The sequence below is a fragment of the Oncorhynchus masou genome, chromosome 28, assembly GCF_036934945.1.
Source record: "Oncorhynchus masou masou isolate Uvic2021 chromosome 28, UVic_Omas_1.1, whole genome shotgun sequence".
In the NCBI taxonomy this organism is placed as follows: Eukaryota; Metazoa; Chordata; class Actinopteri; order Salmoniformes; family Salmonidae; genus Oncorhynchus; species Oncorhynchus masou.
Window position 1 is genome coordinate 82,552,925 of NC_088239.1, and position 13,358 is coordinate 82,566,282.

The window sequence follows — 13,358 nt, forward strand, 5'->3', positions numbered from 1 at the left end:
AGAGAGAGCTGAAATGAGAGAGAGATTAAATGAGAGAGAGATTAAATGAGAGAGCTGAAACTTTAAAACTTGATGGGTTAAATGGAATATTAACTGAAATCTGGACACTGACTGGCCTATAAACATATATAAACATATAGCTACATGCGAGAACTAATTCTCCACTTTGGCAAACGTGTCCAGTCAGCACTAAAGAAACATGCAACACCTGAGGAAAGCTCAATTAAACCAACTGCCATTTGAGGGGAATCTTACAATAAGATTTCGGGGAGACTGGAATGATCGTTTACTCAGCGCATCAAGGAAGCTTCAACTGGTGTGACTGAAACCTGGGCCATGACTGGCCTATAACATATCACATATAGCCGAATATTAAATAAAATTGCAGAATTAAGTATTTCTTGCAGTACGATGACACAGGAAATGTTATTGTAGTCTCTGGAAAAGGAGTGGAATAATGTGTTTAAGTTTTATTTATTTCAGTATCTGAAAAATATGCATCAAGGGATGAAATTAATTTTAGTTTTCACTGCTTTTTAAATCAGATGGGGTATTTTTTTTTTATTTTTTGCAAGGGGAGAATATTTAGGCTACACAGTTTAGAGAGGAGAAACTTCGAAAGAAAAATATTTACAGATGTCAGCTTGATGATTTACTAGTTCCTGCTATCATTTAAGATGTGTATTTTTGTGAGTACATATTTATTTTTATAAACTGGGTGGTACGAGCCCTAAATGCTGATTGGCTGACAGCCGTAGTATATCAGACTGTATACAACGGGTATGACAAAAAAAAAAAAAAATGTGTATTTGTATTTGTACTGCTCTAATTACATTGGTAACCAGTTTATAATAGCAATAAGGCAACTTGGGGGTTTGTGGTATATGGCCAATATACCACGGCTACGGGCTGTATCCAGCCACTGTATTGCGTAAGAACAGCCCTTGGACCAGCCCTTAGACATTGGCCACATGCCACACCTCTCGTTCCTTATAGCTTAAATATATAATGGATTAGCCTTGATCATTTATTTGTCTTCTAGGGCAACAATTTATGACTGAAGAGAAGCTGCAAGCCTAGGCCTCTCTGACCCGACAAGTTGACCAAAGCAAATTTCAGAAATTCTAAGCAGATAAATATACACATTTATCCCACAGTCTCTGCCTGTCATACAAGGAGGCAACAGTGTCTGCTGTACACCTCCACCTGTCCGGTCTGCTGTACACCTCCACCTGTCCGGTCTGCTGTACACCTCCACCTGTCCGGTCTGCTGTACTCCTCCACCTGTCCGGTCTGCTGTACACCTCCACCTGTCCGGTCTGCTGTACTCCTCCACCTGTCCGGTCTGCTGTACACCTCCACCTGTCCGGTCTGCTGTACTCCTCCACCTGTCCGGTCTGCTGTACACCTCTACCTGTCCAGTCAGATGCTTCTCGCCACGATCCAGGCCAAGTACCCCACCTCCTTTGAAGTGTCTGGCTGTGTAGCTCTGCGTCAGACTTCTCCATACGCGGACTAGACCACGTCGCCCTGCTTTTCCATCTTCACAAACAGACTTTGTTTACTTTTCTGCTTGTGACGTACAACTTGACATGTTGAGTTCTCTGGCGCAGCTAGCTCGCCAGATATAGAACAGTGTTGTGCGTTCTAAATGAGTTCATTGTTTACGTTCCACTAAAAGGGCTACAGGTGCATCTGTGATGGCCAACACAGCACAGCTTGGACCACTACCCGCCCAATCAGCATCCAGGATCCATAGTTCGCTCTTAATGTCCTGCTAGATTATAACTAGTCTTCTGTTAGTCAGTTCTTATGTTCTGTTAGATTATAACTAGTCTTCTGTTAGTTCTTAAATGGTCAAAGTTCTTCTGTTAGCTACTCTTTAGTGTTCTGTTGTTATATTATAACTAGTCTCTTTTAGTCAGTTCTTAATGTCCTGTTAGATTATAAACTAGAGCTCTTTTTAGTCAGTTCTTATGTTCTGTTAGCATTATAACTAGTCTTCTGTTACACTAGTTCTGTAATGTTCTGTTAGATTAAACTAGTCTCTGTTAGTTTTTAAAAACTGTTAGATTATAACTAGTCTTCTGTTAGTCAGTTCTTATGTTCTGTTAGATTATAACTAAATCCACATTTTTTCTTAAAACCCTGTTAGAAAAACTAGTCTTCTGTTACACAGTTCTGTTCAAAATGTCACTGTTATGATTATAACTAGTCTTCTGTCAGTCAACTTAATGTCCATTTAGATTATAACTATTCTTCTGTTAGATAAAGTTCTTAATGACCATCCTGTGGTTTGAGAGAGAACTAGTCTTCTGAATAGAAAAACAACCTTAATGTCATGTTTTGTAACTAGTATTCAGTCAGTTCTTTTCCTGTTAGATTATAACTAGTCTTCTGTTAGTCAAATTCTTATTTTAATTGAGCAACGTAGTCTAGGCTGTTGTAGTTCTTGGATGTTCTGTTAGATTATAACTAGTCTTCTGTTAGTCAGTTCTTAATGTCCTGTTAGATTATAACTAGTCTTCTGTTAGTCAGTTCTTAATGTTCTGTTATATTATAACTAGTCAGTCAGTTCTTAATGTTCTGTTAGATTATAACTAGTATTCTGTCAGTTCTTAATGTCCTGTTATATTATAACTAGTCTTCTGTTAGTCAGTTCTTAATGTAGTCAAAAGAGGCATTCATTTCTCAGGCTCAAATCATAAGGCCTCTGTAATGGGCATAATATAGATTTGTAATGTAATTTTAAATATAGTAACTAGTCTTCTGTTAGTCAGTTCTTAATGTTCTGTTAGATTATAACTAGTCTTCTGTTAGTTCTTAATGTCCTGTTAGATTATAACTAGTATTCTGTTAGTCCTTAAATGGTCAAACGGTCTGTAGCTTTTATTTTGTTGTTTTCTTTAACCAAGATCTTTTAGCCTCTCGACAAGGAGTTAATGATTGATGAGCTTTTTGGGCCCTTTAGAAATGATCAAAAGCAGTTAAACAGGCTAACCCCACACTAGGGCTGTGTACCAGATCAGATCAAAGACTCATTTTTAAAAACGTATGAGACAATTATTTGCAGCTCTCGAATTGTAAAATAAATAAATAAATCCACATTTTTTCCCACAAACCCATTAGAAAAACATGCACTACACAGATCTGTTCAAAATTCACTAACATGATGATCAGAATCATCACCAACTGGTCCATTTGGACTACGAGGACAATTCCTCTCACCAGATAAAGACTATGACCATCCTGTGGTTTGAGAGAGAACACGTTCCTGAATAGAAAAACAACCCAGAATGCTTTGTGGAGAGGAGCCATTTTTTTTTACCTTTATTTAACTAGTTAAATCAGTTAAGAACAAATTCTTATTTTAATTGAGCAACGTATGCTAGGCCTTGTAACGTGGATGATGTAGTGTAGGTGAACAACTGTTTTAGGGGTGTGTCCATCACATTATAACGCAGGACAAATGTAAGGTGACATCCAAGTGTTTAACTTGGTGAATTAACTGTGTGTACAGTAGTGCGATAACATCATGAGCGTTGTGATCCAGTTTGTTTGCCTCAGACTTTAAAAAGTCTATATGCATACCTTAGGACAAGCAAATATATGCAGTGCAGGACTTACCATTAGTCAAAAGAGGCAATTTCCTCAGGCCTCAAATCAAAAGGCCTCATGTAATGGGCATAATATAGATTTGTTTTAATTTTAAATACGAGTAATCAGCTCGAGGGCCCCATCCTTTCTCCGCTCAAATGGGAACAATCAAGATCGAGGGAAGGCCATTCTTCTTCTAGACTCACTGACACAAATTCCCTGAAATTCACTGATTAATGAATGGACTTTTATTTTGTGTTTTCTTTAACTATGGGGTGGTTTCCTGGACACAGATTAAACCATAGTGTTGGATTCAAAATGAAGATCTTCTGCTGAAATCGCTATTTTTTTTTTTTTAGTCCAGGACTTTATCTGTATGCGGGAAACCGTCACCGAATCAACATGACATGATGATGTCATCCATTCCTGGACGCCCAACAGAGTTACAGTCACTGTCGTCCTCCTCCTCTGATCCACACATGGGGTGTTACACTGAAAATGGCACTCCAGTCTCCTTTAGCACCTCCTTCAAACGGCAGGGTAGCCTAGTGGTTAGAGTGTAGGGGCGGTAGGTAACCTAGTGGTTAGAGTGTAAAGGCGGCAGGGTAGCCTAGTGGTTAGAGCGTAGGGGCGGTAGGTAACCTAGTGGTTAGAGTGTAAAGGTGGTAGGGTAACCTAGTGGTTAGAGTGTAAAGGCGGCAGGTAGCCTAGTGGTTAGGTTAGAGCGGGTAGCCTAGTGGTTAGGTAGGTAACCTAGTGGTTAGAGTGTAAAGGCGGCAGGGTAGCCTAGTGGTTAGAGCGTAGAGGCGGTAGGTAACCTAGTGGTTAGAGCGTAGGGCGGCAGGGTAGCCTAGTGGTTAGAGCGTAGGGGCGGTAGGTAACCTAGTGGTTAGAGCGTAGGGGCGGTAGGTGAACCTAGTGGTTAGAGCGTAGGGGCGGTAGGTAACCTAGTGGTTAGAGCGTAGGGGCGGCAGGTGGCCTAGTGGTTAGAGTGTAAAGGCGGCAGGGTAGCCTAGTGGTTAGAGCGTAGGGGCGGTAGGTAACCTAGTGGTTAGAGTGTAAAGGCGGCAGGGTAGCCTAGTGGTTAGAGCGTAGGGGCGGTAGGTAACCTAGTGGTTAGAGTGTAGGGGCAGTAGGTAACCTAGTGGTTAGAGTGTAAAGGCGGCAGGGTAACCTAGTGGTTAGAGCGTAGGGGCGGTAGGTAACCTAGTGGTTAGAGTGTAAAGGCGGCAGGGTAGCCTAGTGGTTAGAGCGTAGGGGCGGTAGGTAACCTAGTGGTTAGAGCGTAGGGGCGGTAGGTAACCTAGTGGTTAGAGTGTAAAGGCGGCAGGGTAGCCTAGTGGTTAGAGCGTTGGACTAGTAACCAGAAGGTTGCAAGTTCAAACGCCCCGAGCTGACAAGGTACAAACCTGTCCTTCTGCCCCTGAGCAGGCAGTTTACCCACTGTTCCTAGGCCGTCATTGAAAATAAGAATTTGTTCTTAACTGACTTGCCTAGTTAAAAAAAATAAAAATAAAACATTTTTTTTTTAACATCCAATTTACTAAACAAAAGGAACATCTCAATAGAAGGTCAAGGTATGACACATGTCATGACATTGTACAAGTGGGCGGGGCTTTCCTCTTCTGTCCTCTGTTGTTCCACAAGCAAGGGGGTTGGCCGACACCATCACAAATTCCCATCAGACCAATTTCCTACTCCTGAAAGTTTGTAGTTGTGTCTAAAATTGACACTATTTTGCTCAAAACAAATTTTCTTTAGCCTTTGGTGGGTGTACTTTACTGTATTTATACTTGGGATACCACCTTTCAAACAGAAAAATCACTGGAGGTTGTCTTTAGGTGTTGCAGGGTCTGGCAGTCTCAAAAGTTGACCAACAGGTTTTAGTGTCTGGCCTGAGGCACTGCCATAGATGGGTTAAAATCACATTTTAAAAAGGTCACATACAAATGGTTCGCAGATGTTAATGCGAGTGTAGCGAAATGCTTGTGCTTCTAGTTCCGACAGTGCAGTAATAACCAACAGGTTTTAATTTTTTATTTCACCTTTACTTTTAACCAGGTAGGCCAGTAGAGAACATGTTATCATTTACAACAGCGACCTGGCCAAGATAAAGCAAAGCAGTGCGACACAAACAACAACACAGAGTTACACATGGAATAAACAAATGTACAGTCAATAACACAATAGAAAAAGTCTATATACAGTGTGTGCAAATGTAGTAAGATTAGGGAGGTAAAGGCAATAAATAGGCCATAGTAGCGAAATAATTACAATTTAGCAATTAAAACACTGGAGTAATAGATGTACAGGTGCAGTGATCTGTGAGCTGCTCTGACAGCTGGTGCTTAATGTTAGTGAGGGAGATAAGTGTCTCCAGCTTCAGTGATTTCTGCAACCGGTTCCTTTCGTAGGTGAGCTGACAAAACAATGTGCACGCTTCACTGGGGAATAAGTCTGTGACTTGTGATTCTGGACTGGAGGTCGACCGATTAATCGGAATGGCCGATTAATTAGGGGGATTAATCGGAATGGCCGCAAGTTTTCATAACAAATCCGATTAATTAGTAATTGCCATTTTTGGAATGGCGCTGGTTTTCATAACAAATCGCATCCTGGTTACATCGCATCCCACGGGGATGGCAGGCTGACCACCTGTTACTCCACGAGGAGACTGCGTGGCAGGCTGACCACCTGTTACTCCACGAGGAGACTGCGTGGCAGGCTGACCACCTGTTACTCCACGAGGAGACTGCGTGGCAGGCTGACCACCTGTTACACGAGTGCAGCAAGGAGCCAAGATAAGTTTAATTCTAGATAGCAACTTATCTTAAGATAATCACTAGTTAACTTCACATGGTTGATGATATTACTAGTTTAACTAGCTTGTCCTGGTCAGGATGCTCTCGATGTTGCAGCTGTAGAAGCTTTTGAGGATCTCAGGACCCATGACAAATCTTTTTAGTTTCTTGAGCGGGAATAGGCTTTTGTCGTGCCCTCTTCACGACTGTCTCAACCTGCTCCACTACAGCCCCGTCGATGAGATGGGGACGTGCTCGGTCCTCCTTTTCCTGTTGTCCACAATCATCTCCTTAGTCTTGGTTAAGTTTTATTTTATTTTACCTTTATTTAACCAGGCAAGTCAGTTAAGAACAAATTCTTATTTTCAATGACGGCCTGGGAACAGTGGGTTAACTGCCTGTTCAGGGGCAGAACGACAGATTTGTTCCTTGTCAGCTCGGTGGTTTGAACTCACAACCTTCTGATTACTAGTCCAACACTCTAACCACTAGGCTACCCTGTCGCCCCAAGTTGAGGGATAGACTGTTATTCTGGCACCACCAATCATGTCCAATCAATATAATTTACCACCAATGGACTCCAGTCAAGTTGTAGAAACATCTCAAGGATGATCAATGGAAACAGGATGCACCTGAGCTCAATTTAGAGTCTCATAGCAACGGATCTGAATACTTATGTCAATAATGTTTTATAAGTTTTTTTTTAAATATAAATTTGCAAACATTTCCAAAAACTGATTTTGCTTCGTCATTATGGGGTATTGTGTTTAGATTGCGGAGGAAATTTTTTTATTTCGTCCTTTTCAGAATAAGGTTGTAACGTCACTAAATGTGGAAAAAGTCCAGGGGTCTGAATACATTACAAAAGGCACTGTATTGTAGAGACAAGAGCTCAATCATGAAAATGTATTGATGTTTACAATAAACATTGGAGACCATGTTGTCAACAATCTAAGCCAACCACGGTCTGTTTTGGCCTATAGTCGGGCATGAGTGGGTTTTGTTGCTAAACAACCAACCCATTGATAGCAACAACACGGAAGAGGGGAAAGAGGGACAACGGGCATCCAGAACACCTTTCAAAAGGAACCAAACACACACCTGCCTGCCTCACTGCCTGGCTTGTAACCTGAGACAAGGAATTCACTCAAGCTTTCCATCCCATCTCAATATTTATTACAGTCTGATTGTCCGTTAGAAGGACAATGTGCTCCCCTGAGGTGAAGAGGGGTTTGGTGAGGGGTGTGGCGAGGTCGGGGGAGATCACAAAATCAGCTGTTAACTAGGCTGATCATAATAAGAAACACACCGCTCTCTACCTCCCAACTGACCCCAAATCAGCTGTTAACTAGGCTGATCATAATAAGAAACACACTGCTCTCTACCTCCCAACTGACCCCAAATCAGCTGTTAACTAGGCTGATCATAATAAGAAACACACCGCTCTCCACCTCCCAACTGACCCCAAATCAGCTGTTAACTAGGCTGATCATAATAAGAAACACACCGCTCTCTACCTCCCAACTGACCCCAAATCAGCTCATCCACTGCTGGGAGACTCACAGCAGGCTCCCCTACAGGTTAATATCATTAACTGCTGTAACAGTTAATGACTGTCTGGCTCAGACAAGGGGGGGGGGGGGGGGTGACTTGAACGAGCACGTGTGCCACCTTGGATATTCTAATGGAAATTCCAAAACAAGAGGATGTCAATTATAGATGAGCCATGTTTACAGTTTGATGCAAAGTCATACTAGATCCATCTAGCATATGATCATATAACTACGACAACAAAAACACTACCTGACATCCACCTGACAGTGGCTAATTGGGGATCACAATAAAACACGACGACAATATAAAGTAACCCGGTATCAGTCTGACGGCTGCAGTACACACCAGGATATCAAAGGCAGTACACACCAGGATATCAAAGGCAGTACACACCAGGATATCAAAGGCAGTACACACCAGGATATCAAAGGCAGTACACACCCAGGATATCAAAGGCAGTACACACCAGGATATCAAAGGCAGTACACACCAGGATATCAAAGGCAGTACACACACCAGGATATCAAAGGCAGTACACACAGGATATCCAGGATATCAAAGCAGTACACACACCAGGATATCAAAGGCAGTACACACCAGGATATCAAAGGCAGTACACACCAGGATATCAAAGGCAGTACACACACCAGGATATCAAAGGCAGTACACACACCAGGATATCAAAGGCAGTACACACACCAGGATATCAAAGGCAGTACACACACCAGGATATCAAAGGCAGTACACACACCAGGATATCAAAGGCAGTACACACCAGGATATCAAAGGCAGTACACACAAAGGCAGTACAGGATATCAAAGGCAGTACAAAGGCACACCAGGATATCAAAGGCAGTACACACACCAGGATATCAAAGGCAGTACACACCAGGATATCAAAGGCAGTACACACCAGGATATCAAAGGCAGTACACACCAGGATATCAAAGGCAGTACACACCAGGATATCAAAGGCAGTACACACCAGGATATCAAAGGCAGTACACACCAGGATATCAAAGGCGACAATAAGGAAAACAGAGTGAATAAGGAAAGAGACGAACTCACAACATTTGCCTTTCAAGTCAGAGATTCAAAAGTCACCCTTTGCAAGGAACATTTATTTCCATAAGGAGCAGCTCCTACACGTCACTGCCTGAGGACTGAGAGGTGGTTGAGGACACTCAATTTACATAGTTTAGAATACCTCATATCCCAAATGGCACACTATTCCCTATATAGTGCACTACATTTGACCAGAGCTCTATAAAAATCAATTACAGTAAGGATATAGGCAGAGGAAGAGGTCAGTATACTGAGATCAGAAGACTCAAGGGACACGGTGAGACAAGAGGGACACGGTGAAAGAAGAGGGACACGGTGAAAGAAGAGGGACACGGTGAAAGAAGAGGGACACGGTGAAAGAAGAGGGACACGGTGAAAGAAGAGGGACACGGTGAGACAAGAGGGACACGGTGAGACAAGAGGGACACGGTGAAAAGAAGGTGAGGGACACGGTGAACAAGAGGGACACGGTGAAAGAAGAGGGACACGGTGAGACAAGAGGGACACGGTGAGACAAGAGGGACACGGTGAGAGAAGAGGGACACGGTGAGACAAGAGGGACACGGTGAAAGAAGAGGGACACGGTGAAAGAAGAGGGACACGGTGAGACAAGAGGGACACGGTGAGACAAGAGGGACACAGTGAGACAAGAGGGACACAGTGAGACAAGAGGGACACGGTTATACGGTTGCCGTTAACACAGAGTTACACCTAAATACGCATCTCTCTGTCACCTCGTCTTCATCAGGGTTTCGACCCGTGAGTGTGTTTTAAAACAGGTCTGCTCCTATTCCTGTCAACCGTGGAAACGCTACATCCTGTTTGGGAAAACCAACGCCGGGGCGGCATTAACAAAGTCAACCAACCCATGTGGAACACATTCAGGAAGTGCATCGACTCTCAGGCAGAAAATTATACTGTCAGTGTTCCAACGGGTCAATCCATCACATGTAACGTCATCCCTGCTTATTAGAGGAACACTAATCCGTGTTGAACATAGACCCACGGGGTGGTCGACCCACGGGGTGGTAGACCTACGGGGTGGTAGACCCACGGGGTGGTAGACCTACGGGGTGGTAGACCCACGGGGTGGTAGACCCACGGGGGTGGTAGACCCACGGGGTGGTCGACCTACGGGGGTGGTAGACCTACGGGGTGGTAGACCTACGGGGGTGGTAGACCCACGGGGTGGTGATGCCTGAAACTGGACCGTAAGTCACAGGGGAACAAGGTGGAGAGTGACACATTGCAGACAGAAGGTCAGTTGAGCTACATCAGGGTTCCCCAATAAACAGCCCAAATTATTGGACCGCAAGTCACAAATATTTCGCATAATTAGAGAGGCATTTGTCATCGTATCCCAATGTAATAAAGGTTTCAAATGATTCCGTCAAAAACTATATCGGTTTGGGATTAGGGTTCCCCAATAAACAGCCCAAATTATTGTATTTTCATACCCCCCCCCCCTGTTCATCATAATTAAAGAGGCATTTGTAACTATGTATCCCAATGTAATCCTTTCAAATGATTTATAACGTCAAAACCTATATCAAATGATTTGGGATTCTTGGTCAATTTGCATACAAATAATTTATAACTATGTAAAGCCCCTGACCATCCTAACAAATGATTTATAACTATGTAAAGCCCCCCGACCATCATAACAAAATGATTTATAACTATGTAAAGTCCCTGACCATCCTATCAAATGATTTATAACCATGTAAAGCCCCTGACCATCCTATCAAATGATTTATAACTACGTAAAGTCCCTCGACCAGCCGATCAAGGACAAAAATACAAATCAATCAGCCCACGGCTGAATGGAACTGGGGATCACTGAGCTCCACAGTGATCAGTGTGTCACTCTCTCCAGCTTTGTTCACATTGGCAAATTGAAGTGACTCAAATTCATTTTTTTTTTTTTTTCATTTCAGATTCAAATCTGTTCTTTTTCCTGCAGTCTGGCTATGCAGCAGGTGTCTCAAATCTGATTTATTTTCCCAAATATGTTGATATTTGGCCAAGTTTTACTTGCTAGCTGCTATTTTGACAGTTTGACAATAGCATGTGGTAGCTAATGAGTTGTTAATTGTTTACAAATAAATGAGTGAATGTACTAGCTAAACCGCCTAGCCTAGTTGACTGACGTGACTAACCCAAATGGACTTGTTTTGAAAGTTGGATCATCTTATCCTTTGAGGCTTTAAAAGTGTCATTACACTTAAGCAATAATGCACGAGGGGGTGTGGTAATATGGCCAATATACCATGACTAAGGGCTGTTCTTAGGCACGACACAGTACGGAGTCCCTGGACACAGCCCTTCGCCGTGGTATATTGGCCATGTACCACAAACCTCAGAGGTGCCTTACTGCTGTTATAAACTGGTCACCAACGTAATTAGAGCAGTAAAAATACATGATTTATCATACCTGTCAGTCAGACACTTTCAGCCAATCAGCATTCAGGGTTCGACCCACCCAGTTTATAGTACGATTCAGAACATTCAAATCAACTGGGAAGCGTCCGTCATGACAGCATTGTTGTCACCTTTAATTCTAAGTGATAGAAAGCACAAGAACCACCAATCGGCCTATACCACAGTGGTGTGTCAATGTTATAGTATGTACCATTTATCTGTTTGTTTGTGTTTGGACCCCAGAAAGAGTAGATCCTGGGCCTATTGTAGATCCTGCCTTGGCAGCAGCTAATGGTGATCACTAATAACAATACAAAATACACTAACCGTCGTTACTATGACAACTAAGGTAGCCATGTCGGGCAAATTACTGATGTCTGGACACACGCACAAATCTGACTGTCCCTTACTGTTTGAACAGGCAGTGTCCAAAAAAACTGATTTGAGAAACATTTGAGCATTAAAGCTGCAATATGTCACTTTGTGGTGGGATTCCCGACCAAATTCACATAGAAACGTGAGTTATAGACCTGTCATTCTCATTTAAAGCAAGTTAAGGAATTGATAGATATGTTCTATGTGCTCCATTTCTATGCCTCCCATTCTTACGTTTTTTGAGTCTAACTTACCGGTTTTGTACACAAGCTTCAAAAAGCTTAAAAACAAAACAAAATATATTTCACAGCAGTTTAATTGGTACAATGATGCTCTACATTCTATTTGCTCGTTTCTCACAAACTGAAATTAGGCATACTATTACAATTTTAGCAACCAGGAAATGCCGTACGGATTTTTGCATAGTGCATCTTGAAGGCGTGCAGTGTGAACAAGGTTTAAGACTGCCTAAACTCAAGCATATTGATCAAGCACACTCAGTCCTCCTGTGGAATGTGTGTGTGCCATCTCAGACGAAGAGAGTGAGAGCCTTCCCCTCCCTGAAGCAATACAAGATTGTGTTGGAGACGCAACATAAATCTCCAGGGAGAGTAAATCAAGACTGCTACTACTAAGTTTCAATAGCCCATTGAGGGAATTATAATGATTTGTTATCAAAGTGTAAAATACAGAAAGATGGAAAACAAGTAAAAGTTCTATACAACTACACAGAAAAACATCTACACGTCTGGAATTATCATACTGATCTGGAATTCTCATACTGGTCTGCATGTCCAATTATATATAGATCTCAGATAGATGTAATTAGGGCTGAATTCAAACCATATTGTCTAAATTCAGCGTTATAGTGCGCTTGAAATGTAAAGGTAGGCTAATTCCCGATTGAGACGAGACATGCAGTGTTTAACATGAACGCATTTTCCCCGAACATTGCTTTGAAGTTTCAATGACGCTTTAACGATTAAATAAAACGTCACAGATTGAATCAAATCGTTAGAAGAGTTAGATTAGAATGTCGGATCTTTGCACGAAATCGACATATGACTTGATTCAATTATAGATTGAGATTATGACAGAGGAGAGGAAAGGATAACATGTTAACGTTACTACGATCGACTGTGTCTAAAATCCTTTAAAAAATAATACTTTTGGCGGCAGATATAAACATTTTAAAAAACTACTCACCAATAGGCTATTCCTTGTATGTATATAATTTCTCCCCAGTATGGTCTTCCAGTTTCTGGTTACTGTACCATGTTTGCTCTGTCTTCGCCACAAACAACCGTGTAGGCTAACGTTAGTTTCTGTTCACTCCTTTTACCTGCGTAATGGCTACCTACCTCACCTGAAACTTGACAGACTGGTTTGACAAGAATGTGTTTTGAATAAAACTCCAAAAACGCCCGCGGTTTCATTAAAACAAACGACCATACAATGTGTTTATGTCATATCGCAACACGTCTGGGTGATATTAAATATATCCTACCCCACTAACCAGCCTGTTGATTGATACGCACGTGACTA

At 42.2% G+C, this 13,358-nt stretch overlaps 1 protein-coding gene across 1 annotated transcript in view; it reads right to left on the minus strand.

The window, feature by feature from the left end:
• LOC135518407 (phospholipid-transporting ATPase IC-like) overlaps positions 1-13,301 on the minus strand; it is a 53,316-nt gene extending 40,015 nt beyond the window's left edge. Inside the window, exon 1 of the mRNA XM_064943580.1 lies at positions 13,020-13,301. The gene's annotated coding sequence lies outside the window, so the exon portion shown is untranslated. The remainder of the gene's footprint in view (positions 1-13,019) is intronic.
• Between the last annotated feature and the right edge of the window lie 57 nt (positions 13,302-13,358).